General features: G+C 37.3%; 1 long non-coding RNA gene across 1 annotated transcript in view; it reads left to right on the top strand.

Annotated features, from left to right (window-relative positions):
- The window catches only part of LOC135225855 (uncharacterized), a 48,644-nt gene extending 34,074 nt beyond the window's left edge, over positions 1-14,570 (top strand). Inside the window, exon 3 of the long non-coding RNA XR_010317101.1 lies at positions 13,660-14,570. This is a non-coding gene — a long non-coding RNA (uncharacterized LOC135225855). The remainder of the gene's footprint in view (positions 1-13,659) is intronic.
- The last annotated feature ends 5,683 nt before the right edge of the window (positions 14,571-20,253 follow it).

The following is a 20,253-nucleotide window of genomic DNA, read 5'->3' on the forward strand; positions in this document are numbered from 1 at the left end:
AGTATTTGTTTACTAACTAGTTTGCAAATGACTGCGTTCCCCTAAATAAAACCTGCACAATTAACCTAATGCTTCTAAGTAATACTCTGCGGTAGAGTGGAGCTCCTCTTTAAATCCTATCTATAGGGACCCGACCGACCGATAAATTATTTACTTTATCGCCTTATTCTCTACCTCTCTTCTTATTTCGATACACTATGAGATTATAGAATTTCGATAAGTGACAAGTTAATGGAACACAATACCTTTTCTTAGCTTCAGTTATAATCACGAAATATAATTAATTCTTTAGTATTAATACCTGTTACCTGGAACTTTGTAACATTATGAACACAGTCATACTAGAAGTCACTCAAAATGGGTTAATAAGGCAAAGAAAACCCAAATGTAAAATGTCACCGAAGTAACACATCAATAGATAATTCATACAGTGAAAGAAACTTTAAAAGATACGATAATAAGTTAAGCATATCTTAGTTTTACCAAACCACTGAGCTGATTAACAGCTCTCCTAGGGCTGGCCCGAAGGATTAAATATTTTTACGTGGCTAAGAACCAATTGGTCACGTAGCAACGGGACCTACAACTTATTGTGGGATCCGAACCACACTATATCGAGAACTGAATTTCTATCACCAGAAATAGATTTCTCTGATTCCGCGTTGGCAGAGCCGGGAATCGAACTTCGGACCACCGGATTGGCAGCCGGCGCGAAAACCACTCGTCCAGCGAGGAACTGAAAAAAAAAAAATGAATAACTGCAATTTCAGCTTTACAAATGAGTAACTGCATAAATATCAAGGGTGACTGGTGTGACTTAAAAAATCTCGAGTTAAAGAGTTAGGATTCATTTGCTGCAAATCCCGTTACTCTTGAAAAATCCTGAACAGGAAAGGAAAATGGAGTGATTTAGTTTTTTGAACGATGCTCATCGAGTTAATACTATACATTGTTTTTAAACCAAAGGATTGGAATCCCAGATAAAACATTTTTAGCAAGTAATGTAATTTGTTAACAATTGCAAAAGTAAATTTGACCGAGAAGTAAAACTCCATCTTCTAGGAAGAACCATGATTTCGGTGAGAGAGAGAGAGAGAGAGAGAGAGAGAGAGAGAGAGAGAGAGAGATCCAAATCGAAGTCATACTGCTTAAAAAAAGAACTTAATAAAATATCCAAAAAAATAAAAAATTTTCCCAAGGAGAAAAAGCGAGGGGGAGAGGGATTCAATATATTTCCTCTAACCAGGAGGTATGGCAGAGAAACCATTACCTCGAAGGGCCTCGAGGGGTAATTACCTCCCCCCAAAAGTAAAAGACAACGAGATCATTCCTGACTCCGATTGTGTAATAGCCAGCAGTAGCCATCAAGGCTATTAAACGGTGCGGCTGTAAGAATGGCTATTAAGCTCTCTTAATAGCTTCAGCCCCTACGGAATGACTGCGGTTTCTATCCATCTGATGGGAATTTTCTTCCCTCTTTCTCTATATGATGGGCATTCTCTCTGCTGCCAACCTGGGGAATACAGTGAAGTGACTATCAACGTGAGAAATGTATACCCCAGCATTCTGGGTAAGACTATTTCATGGTTCAGGTTATTTCAAGGATGCTAAGTGAGTTCCTTTATGAGTGTGAGACGGTTAATAATAATCTAGAAGACTTGATGTACTCGACGTTTTTTTTTATAAACTTTATAACATACATGAACCACATATGTCTGAGTGTTAATATCTTTAACAGGGTTGGAATCAAGAATTTGACATGAAATAGATTATTTTTATGGCATATTACCCACCATGTTTTTCTCCTAACAACAACAACAACACGACAGATTAGGCAGCCATAACCTCGCCATAGTCACACACACACACACACAAAAATCCAAAGGAACAATTTTTGTTATATAAAACGAGATGACACTACATATTTTTCTGTGTTGATGCGTAGCACCTAATAATGACAAAACTCTTGTTTACCTCTTTTGCAGCAACGATATTTTACTTCAATTAGTCGGTGTAAAGACAGTTTTCCTCCTATGGCAATGATATTTAGTGACAATTAAGAGGAGTATGTTCAGATAACGAGAGTAATATACACGAAAGATTAGAACATCGAGTTGAAAGTGCTCAAAATATAAATTATATATATGTATATAATATATATATATATATATATATATATAGAGAGAGAGAGAGAGAGAGAGAGAGAGAGAGAGAGAGAGAGAGAGAGAGAGAGAGAGCTAGCTTTGGATAGATAAATACGTAGGAGGAAAAGATGAATAGAGAGTTCAGTTCACCACAGGTATTATAGTTGTGAATATCATACATAATGAAAATTAGGTATGACGTAAAACGATAGCGATGAAAATCATGGAGAGAGAGAGAGAGAGAGAGAGAAAATGGGGGGGGGGGGGGTGGGGGGGGTTTACTTAGAAACTCAGCATCTAAAATTCCTTTGACGGAACCCCATGTGTGAAGTCAGTGCCCTACGTTTACCCATGACCTTTGTGACCTAAAAGTGACGAAGCTAATCTAAAAAGCCACGGCCACGGAACATATTTTTAACTTTAGCCGTAAAGATTGAGGAGTCACGCCCACTGCTTTTGAAAACGTGACGGCGAATCACTCACAAAGTCCTCACGAATAGGGGAAAAGCATGAAAATAAATTAAGAACATAGGAAACTAGCCGAGCCTGGACAGAGAAGAAGTAGAAAAAGAAAAAGAAGGCTAGTATAAACTTACATAAGCATTAAGCTACAAATGTCCCTTAATATCAACTTCGCTCCACTTCGGAATTGATAAATTTTATCGAAGGGTAATTTTTTAGTTGATAATTTCGTCCTCTCGTGGATTCGAACCAGCGCACAGAGGAGAAATCAGGACTTCAGTGACGTCTTTACCCACTCGGTTAGCATATATGAAAATATAATAATTCCGAGGTAGACAAATTGGATATTAAAGGACACTAAGAGCTTCAATAACCTACCTTTTTCTTAAATATTCAAGATATTTACAACAATCAAGAGCTTTAAAACCTTTAGTTTTTTAATATTTAGATATTTAAAACATTAAGAGCTTTTCATAACATACCATTTTCTTTATATATTTCAGATACTTAAATCATTGCGAGCCTTAAAACTCTACCTACCGTTTGTTTGAAATATTTAGATGTTTAAAACATTAAGAGCTTTACTAACCTACCTTTTTTCAAAATATTTAGATATTTAAAACAATAAGGGCTTTAATATCCTACCTTTTTTAAATATTATATATATATATATATATATATATATATATATATATATATATATATTATATATATATATATATATATGTGTGTGTGTGTGTGTGTGTGTGTGTATACATAATTCATTAAGAGCTTTAAAAACCTACCGACTTTTTTCCCCATTCAGATCTAACCATATAAACCCACGTTTCAATTCGGTACGGTAAAATATTGCTCAATAACCAGATACAGATCTTCATTATCTACCGATAAATTTCCCCAAATTTTTCATCTACCTTCGTCGGCAGCTGCCAGCCGTTCCTACGGGAAAAAGAAAAGAAAAGAAAAAAAAAAAAAAAGAGACCCTTCTTATAATAAATTCTTAATGCCTTTACACCTAGGAAGCCTTCTCTCTAATTTTCGAAGACCCCTCGCAACAACAAAACGCTCGTTTATTTCCCCCCACTTCCCCTCACTTTCATTAAACTAGAAGGTAGAACAAGCCCCTCTGCCCATGTGCTGCTGCTACCAAGCGTCATTAATCCTTACCCTTTCTCATCCTTTATAGGTCCGGCAGAATCAATCAATCTCAGGAATGTGGTCCAGCAAATTCTTCTCTCTCTCTCTCTCATTCTCTCTCGTCTCTCTCCTCTCCTCTCAAATCTCTCCTCTCTCTCTCTCTCTCTCATAAAGTAAGAGACCCCGGAATGGCGACCAAGTCATTTGACAAGTTGTGATGAGGCTCTTGAGAAGTCCTGAGGGTCCCCATAAGTCGTAGTTAGGGGCTCAAAGACCGGGTTAACCAGTTCGAGTCCGGGACGAGACAGATGTTTCTCTCTCTCTCTTTCATATATAACATATATTTTATATATATATATATATATATATATATATATATATATACATATATATATATATATATATATATTTATATAAATGCACACACACATTATAGTGTGTATCCGTGGAGTGAATCGCTTCGGAACTGTGGCGACCATACCACCTACTACGTTTAGAAAATACATGCAGAGGTGCATCACTCTAACTACGTTCGCTAGGTCGGCCCACCGTTCCACCCAGCTGTCAGTTTGATCAGTATGAGCGTCAGCTAGGGATCATGGAAACTGTGTGGAAATAGCAACCTTACCATTGGAAAGGGTGGCCCTTTCCTCCTCTGGGCCATCCCACCCAAAGCAGATGGATGGATGTATGATATTTAAGGCTAAAGCCCAGGCACTGGGGCCAAGAAGGCCATTCAGCGCCATAATGAAGGCTAAATAAGTTGAATTATGGTAAATGAATGAATGAATTAGTGAAAGAAATGATTCATAAAATTAGACGTGACTAATAAATAAATTAAAAATATGAATTTTAATGAATGGAGTAATATATATTTAAAATAGTTTAATGTCTTTAAAAATCTGTATATGATTTATAAAAATTTATCTAAATATTATTAAAAATTTCTATACACTTTAAAAAGGAGATGAGAGCAGAAATGTCTGCTTCATCTCCCAAGATATTTGAGAGGGATTTACCCTGGAAATATCTTTCCCTTTGGTTAAAATATCTGGGGCAAACCATCAGATTGTGCTTCACTGTTTGTATCTCGTCACAGTAAGCACACAATGGTGGGCTGCTTCCTTCTAAAATAAACTGATGGGTTAAATAAGTGTGCCCAATCCTTAACCTCGTTAAAATAACCTCTGCTCGTCTGTCAAGCTGGAATGACGAAGGCCACGGCTGTATATTTTTCCTAATACTTCTGTACTTACTGTTATTGGCAAGAAGAGGAGAAGTCCACCTTTCTTGCCACTTACTTAATACAAAAGACCTAATAGGACCTTTTAGGTCTGTATGAGGCACTTTCCTGAAGGTTGTTTCTGGCAGAGCGCTAGCAGCTTTTGCTTCCCTGTCTGCAGTCTCGTTTCCGTGAATCCCCACGTGAGAAGGGAACCCAACAGAAAGAAACCGACTTACGCAGACAATATATACGAAAAAGTGACTCCTGAAGCTTTTGGATTAATGGATGAAAGCTATTAAATCTTTTGATAGCTTCTAAAGTGCTTTTAGAATCAGAGTATATGACAAAATTGGTGTCACTACTTTGAAGAACTAAGTCTAGGGCAGAGACTACGGCTGTTAATTCGGCAGTGAATATTGATGCAAAGTCAGGTAATTTAGCTTTATATGCTGTATCACCAAGGATAACAGCACACCCAACACCACTATCTGACTTTGATCCATCTGTATAAATCTTCACATAATTGGCATGGGTAACGTCGTGCTCTAAGAATTTTCCCTAATCTCTCTTCAGTACAATCCTTCTTCTTAAATGATTTCTTGCATACCAATGCTTCAGGAATAAGCCATGGAGGATTTACAGGATGTTTTACTTCCAGGACTTTCTGGGATTTGAGATGGTTATCCCTAACATCCTCATTCAATCGAATTTGGAATGGTTTAGAAGCTCTTGTACCAGAGAAATTCCGCGAGTCTGTTTCCTTAAGTACTTCAAAGGAGGGATTTTTGGGAGCACTTTTCATTCTAGCCACGTATCGCAACCCTAGCTCTTGCCTTCTTAGATCTAGGGGAAGATGATCTGTGTCGACATATATGCTTTCAACAGGAGAAGTTCTAAAAGCCCCTGAGCATATTCTCAACCCCATGTTCTGTACAACATCCAATTCCTTTAGCTTGGTTTTACAAGCTGAGGAATAGATCTGACAGCCATAGTCTAGCTTGGAGCGACACAGTGAGTCATATAGCCTCAAAAGGGATTTTTTATCAGCCCCCCAACTAAAACCAGAAACAACCTTTAAAATATTCAAAGATTTTTTCACATTAATCTTTAGGGCATTTATGTGGCTGGCCCATGTTAGTTTGTGGTCAATAATCATCCCCAGAAATTTTACTTCACTTTCATAAGGAATGATAGATCCTCTTAAACTAAGTGTGGGAACTTCTTCCACACGCCGGCATCTGGTAAATCTTACTGCAACTGTTTTGGAAGAGAGAATTTAAACCCATTCTCATCAGCCCACTTAGTAATTGCGTTAATAGACCTTTGCAGATGTTTACATACTGACAATGAATCATATCCAGTGCAGTATATTGCAAGGTCATCAACAAAAAGTGAGCATTTAACAGGAGGCAAGATTTTTTCAACCACACTATTTATTGCCACTGAAAAAAGTGTTACACTTAAAACGCTTCCTTGGGGAACTCCTTCCTCCTGCACAAAAGGTTGGGAGAAAGAGTTTCCCACTTTTACCTTAAAAAATCTGTCCGTTAAAAAGGAATATATAAATCTAATCATTCTTCCACATATGCCCATCTTGTGCAATTTTCATGATGCCAATTCTCCAGGCAGTGTCATATGCTTTTTCGAGGTCAAAAAATACTCCAATGGTCTGACATTGTTTGGCGAATCCTTGCTGGATTTGGTTGGTCAGCCTCAGCAACGGATCAAGGGTGGAGCGGTTTTTCCTGAAACCAAATTGAAATGATGATATTAATCCTTTAGTTTCTAAGTGCCAAACTAGTCTAGTATTTATCATTTTCTCCATCAGCTTACACACACAGCTGGTTAGAGCTATTGGTCTATAGCTGGTGGCTAGGGAAGCATCTTTATTAGGCTTTTTAACTGGAACAACTATGGATATTTTCCAGTCGTTGGGTAAAATTCCAGTTTCCCATATTTTGTTTATAATCTTCAGTAAATATTTTTTGGCATCGTCTGGGAGGTGTTTTAGCATTTCATATATGATTGTATCCTCACCTGGAGTTGTGGATTCACTAGAGGAGAGCGCCTCCCATAATTCTCTCAAGGAAAACCTGTAGTTGTATGGTTCAAATTTTCCTGAATCGAATTCCAGAATCATTTCAGAATTCCTAATTTTTTTAAATTCTCGAGAATAATTCTTGGCGCTGGAAACTTCAGAAAAGTGTTTTCCTAGCTCACTGGCAACTTCAGTGGGCTCTGTGATCAGAGTGTCATTTATTTTTAATGAGGGTAATGGGGACGCAACAAATTTCCCACTCAGTTTCCTTATTTTGCGCCACACCACTTTAGTGGAGTCTTTGAGTTTATTCCATTAATATAGTAAAGCCAACTTTCTCTTTTGGCTCTCTTATAAAAGCGACGTTACTTGGCTAAAGCACGTTTGTAGATTAATTTAGACTGAGGAGAACCACTAGTTTTGTAACGTCTGTAGCACTTCCTAGTAACTTTCCTCAGAATACCACAAGTCTTATTCCACCAGGGAACTGCAGGTCTACGAGGTTTGCCTTTTGTTTTGGGAATCGAGCGTTCAGCACTCTTCAGGAGTATCATTGTCAATAAAATAATCATAAGCATCTAGATGAGATTGAAATGACTCAAACTCCCTCCTATCCCCCCCCCCCTTAGTATGACGCCCTTACTGAATTTATCCCAATCTGCCTCCTCTACCTTCCACTTCGGTAACACTTCAGATGGACCATTCACAGCATATTTTAAATGGATCGGGTAATGATCGCTCCCATTTAAATTTTCGTTAACAGACCAACTAAAATCAAGGTGGATGCTTGTTGAAGAGATACTAAGGTCCAGGGCAGAGAAATGATTATCATGAATACTGTGGAAAGTCATTGACCCATTATTATATAGGATAACATCATTCCTATCAATAACGTCTTCAATTAATTTCCCTTTACCGTCTAGAAACCGACTTCCCCAAAGGGGGCGGGTTGTGGGCATTAAAATCTCCTAGAAGTAGAAAAGGAGCTGGAAGTTGGTTAATTAAGGCCTGAATATCTTCACTGATAAAAACAAGATCTGGTGGAAGGTATAAGGAGCAGACTGTTATCCTCTTTTCCAAGATGACTGAAACAGCAACAGCTTGTAAAGTTTGTTTATTTATTTTATATGGAGTGCTGCAGAGCTTTATTAACAATAATTGCAACACCTCCATGGGCCCGACCACCACTTGGGGGAGAGGAGTTAAATATTGAATAATTTAGTCCAGGATTATAAGGGTTGTTACCTAACATTGTCTCCTGAAGGCATATAATCCCTGGATTGGATTCATGAATTAAGACTTTAAGGTCTTCTGCACGGGCTCTGAGACCTTTACAGTTCCACTGAAGGATATCAAAACATGAATGTTACGGTGGTAAAAAGTGCTACTTCCCACTCCTTAGAGGGGAAGTACTGTTCCTAGTGTGGAGAGGAAAGTTCTCCTTTATAAGTGACTGTTTCTTTAATCCCTTTTCATTTGAATTGGAATTTAGAGTTTTTGGCTGATCATATTTTTGGTATTGATTCTGATCAGAATTTCTACTGTGATTCCGCGAATCACAAGGTTCATTGTCCTTAGGCCGGCAAGACCTGATCAGAACTCATATGTTTTTGGGGCTGAAACTGCTTTTGGAACCACCTTTCTAGGTGGAGAGATCTCTTCCAAAACACTGAACCCATTTGAGGTTTTTATTTTAAAGCTGTCATTATTTGGGGATGTATTCCTTGTGCGCTTCTTAGTGGATGTAATTATAGTTTTGCTTTCATTTTTGTTTGTGGCTGTGACAATTGATGGCTCTGAAGTAGCTCTATCTAATTGGGCTTGGTCCCTTGGTTTATTCTTGTTGGAAGTGTTTTGGAACAGTTCTTCCCGAATTGTTGATTGATTTTGGCTCCCTTTTTTGGGAGGAGAGCCTGCAACTATCATATTAGTCACCTTTGTATTGACTTTGGTAGGCGAGTTTTCTGTACTTCTTGAAGTACAACTTTTGGTGTTGGAGTTCAAGGGGCACTAGCAGATGAAAATTTCCTGACAGAATGGGGATTTTTCATAATTTACAGTCCGTGGAGTAGCAGGTATTTGTGATGGCCTATTATCAGATGCAGTGTTTGTTTTCTTACATTGCTGGAACTTTTCATAAGTTTTATTACCGAAGCATAGGTAGAGTTGGCACTTTTGTTTGCCCCCATTACCACACGCTTTGCTTCGCTAATGCTGACATGTTCATTGTCAGCCACTGCCAATACATCTTCTTCAAATCTGTATCTGAGGCAAGTCCTAGAATTTGGAGAGTGATCACCCTTACACTGAAAACAGTATTGGGTTGCTACACACTCGTCAAAATTATCATGCTCCGCAGAGCACACAGAACATCTTTTGTTGTTTTCACAAGAGTTTTGAATGTGGCCATATTCAAAACATTTGCGACACTGTTTCGGATTTCTTTTATATCTTTTAACCTGCATCCTCTCATGGCCAACAATGATAGTATCAGGTAAGTAACTGGAGGAGAAGGTTAAAAGGATAGCTGCATCCCCTCCTAGAGCTTTTTTACGTGAGATACACAAGGAGGACACTCGATTGAGAATCTCCTCCTCTTCAAAAACATGCAGGTCTTTTGAGTATACTACTCCTTTTAGTGTGTTAAAGAATCTATGCGATGCCAATAGATTCGATATTTCCACTTTCAGGAGGTTTAAAATTCGCTAGCAAAATTGCTTGGGTTTCATTACCAGCTTTTATTAGAAAGTTCTTTCCATAACGCTTCAAGTTTCCAATGGGAATGGAACCTACCTTGCTCTCGATGCATTCAGCAGCTTTTATCAAATTTTTTCCTCCCTCCTTGTAGCTAGCAACATGCCATATAGGGGTAGGAAGCGCTCTGGTACATGGGGCTGGTCCATGTTCTTCATTCTTAGGGATAAAATCAAATGGCTCGTCATTTAAATTTTTCACTGAAAACACTTTCGTGCTAAGAACCGAATCATTAAGAACGTGGCCATGGAGTCTTTGTTGTGCCTCACTAGCTTCCAAGGGTGAGGAAAATTTAACAAAAGCAGAAAATGACTGCTTTGTCTTTTCCAGAACTAATTTAATTCTTTCCACTTTACCAAATTGTTTCATTACACTGTACAAACATTCATAATCCAATGACAAGTTTATATTAGTGCAATGAAGGACTCTACTATAAGGATCAAATCCACCAGATTTACTAATACCCTGGTGTCTCAGTTTTTCATTCTGTCCGATAGCCGAGCTCATATCCATCTTCATGCCAGAAGTCGTTGCCAGTGCAGTAAGTCGTCGGATCCAGGGGAGGGAGAACTAGTAACCAAATCCATAGAATTATGCCGGTTCACATTCAGAAGTCCAAAAAGTGCGCACCCAATACCCAAGAGCCCTCTGAGACCCCAGCAGCACATCAGAAAGGGAAATCAAGGCAGCCTCTAATGCCCAAACTCCCACCCAACAAACCGCACAAGCCCACAAGCGATCCCAGGATACTAAGCACGCACACACCAGACCACCACACAAACCGGCTCACCTACACACCCAAAACTGCTTGGTTTTACAAGAAAGTGTTGTGGATCAGTCAGGTATTCACATTCTCCACCAATGGCACAAGTGAGAGTTGATTCCCAATAGTCCACCCCATACCCTACCCTTACGGGATAGAACCAATACGCTTACAGTGGCCCAGGTATAAGCCTATCCGCCTGCTGGGAGTTCTGCCCCCACTAATGGGGACCGACTCCCCACTCCAAACGTATTGGTGGGCTTCCGGACAAAAGCCAGGAGTCCCATACCCAAACACCAGGCCCCCCTGGATTTCGATGGGCTGATGTTTGGAGATGGTTCCGCCCTCAAGGTAGCAATGGGAGGTTCCCATCACAATCTCTTGGGTCCAAACCATATCAGGTGGCGACTCAACCACCACAACTCCCACAATTGGCTTTGAATGCAAACCCCTTCCAAACCCCGACCCCTTCTCAGACTTACCTAAGCAGTAAAATTTAACAAAAGTGGAAAATTCCACATAATTGATCCAAATGCTAATAAAAAATATTACATGAAGGAGAAGGATGTAGTAAGAATGAAAAAATTGCAGAAAGAAGGAAAAGTTCTGACTAATTTAGTTGGATCAGCAGCTGGGCCCCAAGGACCACTGAGAAAGCAACCCAACCAGGCATCAGAGCCCAGCTGCTGGTCCCTAAGCCCCCTACCCACGCCAAGGGGTCAGCATCTAGGGGGCCCACCCAAAGCAGGAAAGGGTGTATGGTGTAAAAAATATGAATGAGAGAGAGAGAGAGAGAGAGAGAGAGAGAGAGAGAGAGAGAGAGAGAGAGAGAGAAACGACACACGTATATTAGCATGAAAAAAATTTTCAGCCAAGCATGCCCTAATCATTGGCCATTTATTTCGCCCTTTCCAAATTAAATAAAATATAACCTACCATGAAAAATTTCACCAGCAGTTAATGGACGTAGCTCCGTGACTGCCTAAATCCAAATAAATTAATAGAATAAATAAAAATAGAAATAAATTAATTTACAATGGAAAGCCCCTCGTTATAAAATGAAAAAATCTACATATTCATGCTATGCACCATTTCGTCAATACATTCATTTGATAAATTGGAAGTCATCAAACAGCAAGTTTTAAATCCCATATTGCAATCTGCGGCGATTCGAAAGCGAACAAAATATTTCGCAATAGAGTTAGCAAACACATGGACATTTACATACAAATTCAAGTTTTACAGTTTTTATATGCACAGGAAAAAATATTCTCTATTGTTATTTGAATGTAAATGTTCTCTAATGTATGGTGTACAGAACAACAGAACTTTTAATAAAATTCTCTACGAGCAGTGAGTAAAAAGTTAGAACTGCAACACGAAAACATTTGAATTCTGTAGCGGGGAAAAAAAAAAAAAAAAAAAAAAAAAAAAAGGTCAGCTTAATGGAAATGAAAACATTTAATATTTTACCCCCACACACACACACAAACTATATATATATATATATAATATATATATATATATATATATATATTATTATATATATATATATATATATATATATATATATATATATATATATATATATATATATATATATATATAGGCTGATACATACTGGTAGAAATTTACGCTGTGCATGTTACCATGACAATACAAATAAACATACAGTCGGCATTAAAAAAAAAAAAATCGCACCTGACAGTGAAAAGGAGGAGCGTAATGTAATTTGTGGCCAAGTCAATGCTCCATTTAACAAATCTTGTTTTTCCATGGAGGTGGGGCTCACACCTTAGCCATTAAGACAAGACAAACTTCTTTCCGGAGAATCTATACGTTTATTGCGTTTCTTCGGAAATAAATGGATCAATGTTTCAAAACTCCTAGGTTGATACAGTCATATTGTTAAAAACCTTTCTTTTATAAAATAAAGTTAGTTATATTTCTTTCCAACTATCTTACCACCTGTTTATTTGAGAACTCGATTGTTTTCACAACATGACAGACATTGCATTATTCTCTCATCCTTATCTTGTAATTTTTAAGCTGTTCTATTCTTTTCCAATCACTTCCCACTTTAGATAATAAAAAAAACTGTTAAATCACTTACATCTATAATATAAAATATACACATACTGTATTACTGTTGAATGTTATTTCCTAGTCCTAATTTCATTGAATTATTATTTTCAAATGCTACACTAAGTAAACATTATTAACATGAATACAATGTGGAAGTAAAAGCAGGTTTTTCGTGTTATATTCATCTTTTATCTTAAAAATATATGCTTTTGTACACTCTTAATGGGTTGCCTGGCGATAGGAAAATTTTTTTTTTTTGTATATGTTAAACATTTGCAAGTATAAACTATTACCTCCCATGACATGACTTCAAAACATAATAATGGAAATGCTTGTATGCATGCATGCCTGAAGTTCTGGCACACAATGTCGTTGGACAACTACGGAATGAAATGATGAAGTCGACTTCTTCCCAAACATAACTTGTTAGAAACGGGAAGATATGAAAACCAACTTGTCTGGGAAATAAAAGGTCTTTCTTATATATATATATATATATATATATATATATATATATATATATATATATATATATATATATATATATATATATCACACACAAAGATATAAACGTGAAATCTGTGATTAAAAGAATTAATATCATTTTTCCTGAAGGGGAAAAATCCTGTATTTTAGAAATGGCCATGATGACTACATGATACTGCACTTAATTCCAAATATCATGGGGGAGGGTTGTGTCGGTTTACATGCACGTCTGCTTAAAACCCTGTGGCAGATGTCACAAGAAATGAAAATTCATGACAGCTGCTTCGGAGGGAGAGGAGCAGAGTTTACTTTACTTTATTTACCAAACACAAACACTAATACATACAATAAATATACATACATACATATAATATAATATATATATATATATATATATATATATATATATATATATATATATATATATATATATATATATATATATATATATATATATAGTAAAGCAACCTGCAAAAACTTTACTATAATCTTACAGGGGACGATTTTCCGTATAATGATAAAATTCACGACTCCGTCTCATACGTTTCGTTTGTTCTTAAAACAGGACGTGTTTACCAGCCCTAAGGCAGCAGAGACAACGAATGATTCGGGCGGCCCCGTCTCCAGCGATTTGCATGGATTCCGAGCGATGACCAGGTCCATCACAGCCGCTTTCCTGAGATCCATCAAGCATGCAAATCTCGCAGACTGCGGACGACTGGAATAGAATCAGAGCGGGCTGCACCAATTGACAGCCAGATTCTTGGTCGATCAGAAGTGGCCATCCATCGTTGTGTGTGTGTGTGTGTGTGTGTGTGTGTGTGTGTAGCTGCTGCTGCTGTTGACACGCAGTTGCTGAAGCGGCGGGGAATGAAATCACGAAATGGATGATACGTTGCTCCAGGAGTTACAGATGCTTTTTTATATTCTTCAATGAACGTTTTTTTAGATTTCTGTAAAAGAAAACTATTGAGATGTCCACTTGTCTGTCCCGTCCGCACTTTTGTCTATCCGCCCTCAGATCTTATAAACTGCAAAGGCTAGAGGGCTGTAAATAGGTATGCTGATCATCCACCCTCCAATCATCAAACATCCCAAATTGCAGCCCTCTAGCCTCAGTAGTTTTTATTTTATTTAAGGCTTAATTTAGCCATGATCGTGCGACTGGCGACGATTTTACGGCAGGCCAACACCGGGATGTGGTTAAGTTTCACGGGCCTCGGCTCATACATACTCATACCGAGACCACCGAAAGATGACCTTGAATATACATTGCACAGAAAACTCATTGGTGCCTTTTTTTTTTTTTTTTTTTTTTTAAGATTGTCAATAAACATTTTGAAGACAGGACGGGTAAGTCTTGTAGCAATGATACAGACCAGCACATTACTTTCCACTATACCACAGAAGTCTACCAATCCCCGAAGCTCAGCAACACAGGGTCTCCTCAAGTCAAACAATTCCAGCCACAGCTGAATATAATATATATATATATATATATATATATATATATATATATATATATATATATATATATATATATATATATATATATATATATATATATATACACACATACACACACAAAACATACGATATACAGGAAAGCAGTCCGCCAGAGTTATTTAGAATTCACAGTCGTCAATAGCAGTTGGTATGCGAGGCACATAATCAGCCTCTCTCTCTCTCTCTCTCTCTCTCTCTCTCTCTCTCTCTCTCTCTCTCTCTCTCTCTCTCTCTTTTGGCCGTGGCTAGTAAAGGACTCGTGTTGACTTCTCACTTCCGTTCATGGTTGGAGATCTTGAAGGTTTAATTTGAAACATAGAAGATACTTGTATTTCCTCAACTATTTACAAGTCAAGACTCATCCTAGAGATAGGAGCGCTTTTGAAGGATTCTTGAGTAGATGAGAGACAGGAAGAGACTGTGATAGTTCTCAATTTGATCTTAAGAAAAAGTGATAATGTTCAAACATACATGACTTTCGGGGTCATGAGAAAGAATAATGATTCAAGGCTTGATCTAGATTCTCATGGGAGTCTGGCCGGTCACATCGACCCACGGAACTGATGAGACATTTGTTTATAAAGAAACACGATGAATCAGTATTTGCACACATCCTGAGTGGACTCGATAATTTTTTTTTTCTCCTTGACATATTATAGAGGGCATAACACTATTTTTATAATGGAAATAGGATGCATTTCCATTTTGTATGTAAGACTATTATATATTTGTGTCAGCGCGTGTGTGTAAGTGCGTGAATAATTGTGTATTAACTAACAAGTACACTAATAAATGAATCATTATTAATTGAAGAAAAAAAAAAGAAGGTAGCAACAAAGACAAGCGTACGGCTGAGATATCACTTTTTTTTTTCTTTTTTTTTTACCTTCCAAAACTTTATATACCAAATGTACCCATAAATCATCCGCATGTGGATAATTTGAACGTCTCCTCCACTAAATGCCGAGGCATCAAATATACCTGACAGAATGCAGTCAGTGGTAAGTAATCCTTCTGAGGCATTTGACGCTAATCAACCCGACCAGGCGAACCCCCCCTTTAATCAATGTGACTTTGGTTCCGTCGGTCTAATCTTATCATTAATAATTAATTCTAACCGGGATGAAATCTTGTCAGCGTCTCTTGTCCGGGGACGAGGCGATAAAAAAAAAAAAAAAAAAATGGGGGGGGGATTATTGGAGCGATTGGGAGCAAGGGGGAGATTTGAAAAAAAAAAAGGGGGATGGTGAAAATTAGAAGTGCGATTGCGGGGAAGGGGAATAGGGTGATAAAAATGAGGGTGGTACGAGTAAATGAGGTGATAAATAAAAAGGGTGGAGATGGTGATAAGTAGAGAGGGGGAGGCATATGATGGGAAGGACTATGTATTGGGGCATAGTAGTAGTAGTAGTAGTAGTAAGAAGTTTTTCAAACATCACATAAAACTATGAACCTCTGTCTTTATGCCAGTCACAATTACCCTTAAAGCATATTGTATGAATTCATTCCTTGACTGAAACAGTCTTTTAGAGAAAAAAAGACTCAACTAGAACATAACTTTTCAAACTGGTACGTATATCAAATCACACATATCAAAATCCACGCGAACATTTGAAATTTATGAGTGCTCATAAAAAAATCGCATATATTCTCTTCCTTCTTATTCAATAGATTTATTCACGAAACATATGCTTCACCCACAGGTTTAAAATTTTAGCCTTATTCCTATATTTGAAAACTAGCAAAAAAAAATAATAATAAATAAATAAATAAATAAATAAATAAAATAAAATAAAAAAAATAAAAAATACAAATTTGAGGTCAGTTACACATCACAAAAATTGCCCACATTTTTTTAGATTTTCATAATTCGGGAATATTCATGGACCAAGATTGTCCAGGTAATCGATGTTATGATGGTCACGATACACGAACGAAAGTTATACGCCTTTGAAAATTAGTGAACAAATGAACAAATACTACACGTTGTCAGGTCTTTATTGAATTGAATGAATACAAATGTAAACAATAGAGTATAATTCCCAGTTTTGGAACGTCAGTTCTCTCCTTCAGCGTAGATAATAGGGTATTATCTTCAGTAGGTGCATATTACTGAAAAGGAGAGGCGATATCTTGAAGCGATCTCTGCAATTTTGGGAGTATCAAGTGATTCACTCTTCACTGCAGATTTTCATTAGTTATCACCTCAAGAAAATAGTGGAAATGGGTTTAGAGGGCGATGATATCACTTCTGTCGATTAAGGGACTGCAAATCTTAAAAGAAAAAAAAAAAAGGGAAAAAGCGAGATCATGAGTTCATTAAAAACACAAAGTATAAAATAAATTAAATTCCCTTATCAAACCTGGATAACGTCTATACCAATGCAGTTTATAGTAGTATTCCTTATCTTTTAATTAATTTTACAAATGGAAAAATAATCGGAATTATACAATATCCACAGTTTCTTTCTCCCGCTCGTATTCCGGGAAACGTTTCCACTAGCTGGTGGAAAATTCAATGCATGTTCTGTAGAGCGAAGCGAACTTGAGAACTCCACCCCCAAAAAAAGTCTTACCATTCTTTTGACAAAGGAAATCAAATTCACACAATTGACTAAAAAAAGAAAAAAAAAACCTTCAGAATTAAACACCCTATCACTCCTTTGACAAAAGAAAATAACTTCCCTGAGTGAGAAAATCACTCATTTCACACAAAAAACCCACTTCCTTCATAAAAAAAATAGGAAAAAAATCCCCTTCGACAACAGACCCCAGACATCCTCCCAACCGCCATCAGCCAACCCCACAGGTATGATTTTTCACTCCCCTTGACGAGTGTCTGTACAACGAAATGAACACTCGATTACAAAAACGGAGTAAGAAAAAAAAAAGAAAAAAAAAACTGAAAGGAGGCAATCCCCACATAATAGACTATAAGGGCGTCTATCCCAAATTTACATGAAAGAACCCTCGACTGTATGGCTTCGACAAGAGCGTGACCCTAACAGGCAAACGTGCAAGACTTTGAAATGAGAGAGAGAGAGAGAGAGAGAGAGAGAGAGAGAGAGAGAGAGAGAGAGAGGTACACTCGACACACACAGGGGGAAAAAGGGATACACGGGGGAAAGACAATTGTTTTCATCTTTTTAATTCTGTATATTACTTCTGAATACAAAGGAGATATTAAAAAAAGTTAAATAATTAAAATCACGGATGAAAACCCGGACAACTTTTTTTTTTATATCGTTTTACTTTTTTTTCTTTTTTCTTTTCTTTTCTTTATGCAGTTGAGGCGAACATGGTAATGGACGGCGCTTGAGTCATCGCTTTTCACATCTCTGTATCGAGCAAAAAAAAAAAGGGGGGGGGGGATATGAGGGGTCCCAGAGACCTCCCCCCCCCCACCCCCCCTCCCACAAGACCCACCTTTAACGCCCATTGGAATGGTATGGAATATGGAGTTAAATCAAAGGCCAAGCACTGGGACCTGTGCAGTCGGAACCTTTAAAAGGTCAAACTTTCGCCCCACTGCTTTTGTTTAACAGAGGGAGAGGAAACTCACCTGTCCTCCAACATCTAGTTTCGATAACCTCCTCGGTGGTGTAATGAGTTCAAGACCATGTCAACCTTTAAAAACAGCGTGGGCTCGAATCCCACCTAGAGAGGCGAATTTCTTCCTCCACTTCTTTACTTTAGAGATTTCGAGGCTTGGGAAAAAATGGCATAAAAAATTATAACTTAACACATTAACAGATCACTGAGACAATTCTAATACATTAAATACAGAATATTGCAGATGTTACTTTTATCTTGTAAAGAACACAATACAGTTAGAATGCTATTTCATTACCGTCACATTAAAATCATTGAAAGTTGAGCAAATTCAAATACCTGCTCTTAAAGAAAATCGGAATAAAAATTTCAGTTCATCACTAACTTACACTCAAAGAAATAAGGAAAAAATACAGTAACATCAGACAAGAATGTTGCTGAAGACCTTCATGAACAATGGCACGAGTTCATTCTATGGGTACTACTACTATGCATTCTTAAAAACAGGTTCTATGAACACGAACTCTTCTTTTTCTTTTGCAATCCTTCGAAAGCTTCAAGATGAAGAAGGCACTCTCTCTCTCTCTCTCTCTCTCTCGACTCTCTCTCTCTCTCTCTCTCTCTCTCTCTCTCTACAAACGTTCATGCATAGATACACACACACACATATACACATATATATATATATATATATATATATTATATATATATATAGTAAATATATATATATATATATATATAGAGAAAGTAAAACCAGCACTTGTACATAAAACATCCTTTATTTTGTTATGACTACCGGTTTCAGAGTAACTGTCTCCATCATCAGGTCTATACAAAAACACAGAAAGAAGAAAAAATTAAAAATCACTAAATTACAATCGATCATTAGAATGAAGAAATGTTACACAAAGGTTACATTGTATATATAATAAAAAAAGAGTAATGTACAACCATAAAGGAAGCAATATTAAAAAAAAATAGTAAATACCTGCATCATGAAGGCATACAAACATACACACTAAAAATTTAAAAACACAGCATCTCCGTGGACCTCTCGTTGTTACTGAGGGAAGGTTTCAACTTTAAAGTGTAGAGACTTTCTACTATTGCCAGCTCCATGGGGGCCACTCGACTAGAGAGAATGGAAAATGAATCTAACCTTAGAGGGTGATCACTATTTTCTGCGTGATCCCGTATGGCACTGAATGGTGGTTTTGCTAAAAGCCTGTTTGTCCTAACTGATCTTCCTAAGTGTTCAAACCATCGTACACGTGCTTGGCGCTTTGTTTTCCCCATGTAAATTGCATTACAGCAATTGCACTCGTATTTATAAACAACATGAGACTGTAGTTCTGGGGGTACGATGTCCTTGTTTTTAAACAAACCACCAATAGTATACTTAGGCTTGAGGCCATAGAGCACTCCAGGTTTAGATCCAGATGTAAATAGATTGTTATAAGTATGTTCATCCAGAACACCCTCAGACTTCAACTTTCTTAAGAACCTGTTAATACTTTCCTCCTTATTGAGTAACTTTAAAAGAATGTCGTCTTTAACTAATTCAAATTTAGTGTGGTCGTCAAGGATAAATTGCATCTTACTTAAATATTCATCTTTATTTAAAAGAACAACCCCGTTGCCTTTATCAGGTCGTATTACCACTATGGATTTATCTTTGGATAAGCTTAATAAAGCAGAATGCTCTTCCTTAGAGATATTGTGAATAAAATTGTTATGAGGATCAAAATATGCAGACTGAGCCAGATGCTTCAAGGAGCTTCTGAAATACTGAAAACCTCTATTGTCGGGGTCATAAAATTCATGAGTAATCAATTTTTTAAAAAAATATTTCAAAAGTGCAAAAGATGGTGTAGCAATGGGAAACCCTCTCGGTCCTACTTTGGCCAATGCCTTGTTTGGTTAGATAATTGTCCCAGTTTTTTTAAACCACTGTTCTACCGACGTTATGTAGATGATACATTTTTAATATTTAGATCTGAAGAACATGTACCCCTGTTTCTTGATTATTTTAACTCAAAACACCAAAATATTGAATTTACTTCAGAAGTAGAGAAAAATAATACTTTAGCTTTCCTTGACG

This window comes from Macrobrachium nipponense, chromosome 13 (assembly GCF_015104395.2).
Source record: "Macrobrachium nipponense isolate FS-2020 chromosome 13, ASM1510439v2, whole genome shotgun sequence".
NCBI lineage: Eukaryota > Metazoa > Arthropoda > Malacostraca > Decapoda > Palaemonidae > Macrobrachium > Macrobrachium nipponense.